Source organism: Culicoides brevitarsis, chromosome 1 (assembly GCF_036172545.1).
Source record: "Culicoides brevitarsis isolate CSIRO-B50_1 chromosome 1, AGI_CSIRO_Cbre_v1, whole genome shotgun sequence".
NCBI lineage: Eukaryota > Metazoa > Arthropoda > Insecta > Diptera > Ceratopogonidae > Culicoides > Culicoides brevitarsis.
In genome coordinates, this window is record NC_087085.1 from 42522433 (window position 1) to 42526803 (window position 4371).

Consider the following 4371-nt stretch of genomic DNA (forward strand, 5'->3'; position numbering starts at 1 on the left):
AAATAATTTTTTTAATTGAAAAAAAAATACCAAAAATTCAGAGGATCTAAAAAATGTAACCCAATAGTAAAATTAGTAAATTTAATTTAATTTAAATATTTTTTAAATTATTTTTTTAATAAAATTTAATTAAATAATTATTTAAATTAACAAAAAATTAAAAGTATGTCAGAAAATGTTAAATTTAATTTATTTTAATTTTTTTTTTTTAATTTTTGATATATTTCTATTTTTTATATTGGCAAATATTTTTAAATTAATTTAAAAAAAATAAAAATAACAACTTAAGAACTTATTTAAAAATTTTATTTTTAACTCTAAATTAATTTATTGAAAGATCTAAAATTTTACTATTAATTAATTAAAAATTTTAGAAATCATTGAAAAAATTTGTAAAATTTTATTTGAATAAAAATTTAATTAAACTCCTAAAATTATAATAAAAATATTAAAATTATTAAAATTTTTACAAAAAATAAAATTAAATTTAAATTATATTTTTAAACCTTTGAATTATTTTTTTATTGAAGATTTATAATTTTAAAACTTTAAAATTTATAAAAAATATATTTTTTAAAGAATAATATTTTTCAAATTTTTGACTTTCAATTAATTTTTAATTTAATAAAAATATTTTATAAAAAAAAATAAAATCTTCAGAGTGAAATGAAAAAAAAAAATCAAATGGAGACGCCTTGTCGTTACTCAAAGAAAAATTCAAATTTAAAATTATGTGCCTATTTACCGTTTACGTGCACAATAAAAATTCTATTGTGTCGCACTCATAATTTTATCACCCGTTTTATTACACAATTTTGTCGTTTTGTTACGTTTTTACGGCAAACACTTTACTCACTTTTAGAGAAAAAAAAATTGCAAGTGTCAAAACTCATCTCCATGGAGAGACAAAGATATGAGTTTTTCACTTTACAAAAAGAATAAACAAAATATTTTTGAGCTGTTTGAGGAAATTACCCGGGGCCATGACACATTTGTTGTTGTTGTTGTTGTTTTGCTGGTAATTCCCTAAAAAAGGGTAAAAAGGTGTAAAGTTTAAAGAAATAAACAACCCTTTTTTTCGTCGTCGTCGTCGTCAATGAAAGCTTGTGACAGACATTAAACACAAAATAGTTGAAGATAAAACCAGATGTTTTTTTTTTGTAAAAAAATTTTTTTTTTCGTTTGTTCTGTGCTTTGTTCGGTGTCGATTAAATCAAACTTTGGTCATTTTGCTTTGGAGATAAAGTGTGTTTGCGTAACATTTTTCTTCATTTCACGCCAGAATTGAGCACGTTGAGCATCTTTAATGAAAATTAAACAACTTTTTAATCTGAAATAAGAATCTTAATTCATATTTTGTTATTTTATTAAAATAATGATGATGACGAAAGAGAGAAGGAGCAGTGCTAAGGAAACGGGAAAACTAAACAAAAACACGCAACTGTTTACTTTTGTCTGAGGAAAATTCCAGATTGCTTCGTGTTGCGTAATAATAATTAGTGTGAATGGGGGCGTGGGGGGCGTTCATTACACTTATTATTATTCAAAAAAGATGATAATGATGATAGACGCACGTCAAAGTTAAAAACTTTTTTTTTTCGTGCGTTAAATACCTTCAAAGGAATGACCTTCCATTGAAAAATCACCCCAAAAATACGAGATAATATCTAATTTTTTTTTTCGTTCGTACAACAAGATAATCGCTCACGCAAAAAATCATAAAACTTATTTTTCATAAATAGACAAGAGAGAAATTACAAGGAAAAGTCATAAAAGTTATAAAAATGACATAAAAACTTTGAAGAATGAGTGTTTTAATTTTATCTTGAGGTTCCTTATTTAATTTTTGCTGTGTGATGGAGGCGGCTTGTCTACGCCGCAAAAGCCTCATTGTCGGAACCAACATGCATTTTTTTTCTTAAAAAGTTTGCTTCTGAAGCAAAGCTGATTACAAATTTAATACATTTGCACATGGCGCGTCGTCGACGTTGGTTGGGAGGTAAAATTTTTGTCTAGATAATTTAATGGATGTTTTAAGAAATGGAGCGAATCGTAAAATATTTTTATGTTTGATACGTTTGTAATAATTTTAGTGGGATGAGGAGAAATTTTTGTTGAAAAAATTCTTAAAAGAAGCAAAATTTTAATTATTATTTTCTTGATTATTTTTAACAAAAAATAAATAAATAAAATAAAATAAAAAATAAAATTAAAATTAAATAAAAAAAATTTTAATAATTTTAATATTTTTTTTAAATTTTTTTATAAATTTTATTTAATTAAATTTTTTATTTTAATTATTTTAAAAAATAATTTAAATTTAATTATTTTTTTATTTATTTTTTATTTTTTTAATTTTTTTTTTAATTTTTTTTTTATTTTTATTTTTAATTTTTTTTAAATTTTTTTTTTAATTTTAATTTTTTTTATTTAATTTTAATTTTTTTTATTTAAATTTATTTATTTTTTTTTTTTTTATTTTTTTAATTTTTAAAAAATTTATTTAAATTAAAATTAATTATTTATATTTTTTTTTTTTATTATAAAAATTTTTTAAAAAAATATTATTAAATAAATTTTCGAATTAAAAAAGTCCAAATATTTTAGTTCAAAATTAAAAATTATTATTATGCTAATTCAAATTAAAAAAAATTAAATTTTAATAATAAATTTAAAAAATTAAAATTAATTTTTAAATTAAATTTTAAAAAAGTTGCAAATTTTTAAAATTTTTTAATTTTTTCAAAATTTTTTATTATTTTTTTTTAATTTATTTAATTAAATAAAAATTTATTTTGAATTAAATTAAAAATCTTAAATAATTTTTGATTTTTAAAATTATTTTTTTATTATAATTGAAAAATAAATTTTATCAAAAGTTAAAAATAATATAATTTCATCCGAAAAATAAAAATAAAATTTATTTTTACGATTCAAAGAAAATTATTACATCACAAACACGTGTTTCAATTATATTTATTCGAAATTGTTTTCGGAGAAAAAAATAATGCTGCATGAAAAACGATCTTCTCCACGAACTCACATTACAAATTTCCATGAATGCACAAAACAATGGAACGAAAAGCTGCCACCCACTTGATAATATTCATTCATCAAAAAATTCTTCACGCTTTTTATCTTTATTAAATTGCGGTTTTCATTACATCATTTTACTCATTTATAAATAAAAATGCCTCACATGCTCCATTCGGTCGTAAGTGTAATGACAAAAATACTTATCATATCACATAAATCTGCAAATCTCGCGCTTCAAGCAGAAATATTTTCATTTTTTTTTATTTATTCGCATCATTTTGTGTGTATCATTATTATGCGAAACCGTAATTACGATGAATACTTTATTAATTCTGAAATTTTTTTATTACGACGATAAATCATGTAATGAACATGCGTGTGGTTTGCGTTTTTTGGTTTCGAATTTTTGAAGAATTTTTCTCGCAAATCGAAAGTTGATACAATTTGAACAAATATTCGAGACGTAAGTTACTCGAAATCTCATAAAAGTGGTCAATAAATAAATAAATGTAAGCAAGATGGGCAATAACTAACGGCAATAAAAATGAACAACTTTGTGTAAGACTTTTACAAAGACGCACATTAGCAAGTATTGAATATATAAATTTTTAACAAGTCTCATAATATTTTGTATTCATACATAATATTTTATTTTTCCATCCTTTTTGTATTTATGCTTTTTATTGAAGTTTATTTTTGTGTTTTTTTCACATAATTTTAGTTAAAAGATTTGCTTAGAGATGGCGTTTTAATATTTAATTTTAATTTAATTTTAATTTAATTTTAATTTAATTTAATTTTAATTTTAATTTAATTTTAATTTAATTTTAATTTAATTTTAATTTAATTTTAATTTAATTTTAATTTAATTTTAATTTAATTTTAATTTAATTTTAATTTAATTTTAATTTAATTTTAATTTAATTTTAATTTAATTTTAATTTAATTTTAATTTAATTTTAATTTAATTTTAATTTAATTTTAATTTAATTTTAATTTTAATTTAATTTTAATTTAATTTTAATTTAATTTTAATTTAATTTTAATTTAATTTTAATTTAATTTTAATCTAATTTTAATTTAATTTTAATTTAATTTTAATTTAATTTTAATTTAATTTTAATTTAATTTTAATTTAATTTAAATTTAATTTTAATTTAATTTTAATTTAATTTTAATTTAATTTTAATTTAATTTAATTTTAATTTAATTTTAATTTAATTTTAATTTAATTTTAATTTTAATTTAATTTTAATTTAATTTTAATTTAATTTTAATTTAATTTTAATTTAAATTAAAAAATTAAATTTAAAATTTGGGTAAAATTTTTTAAAA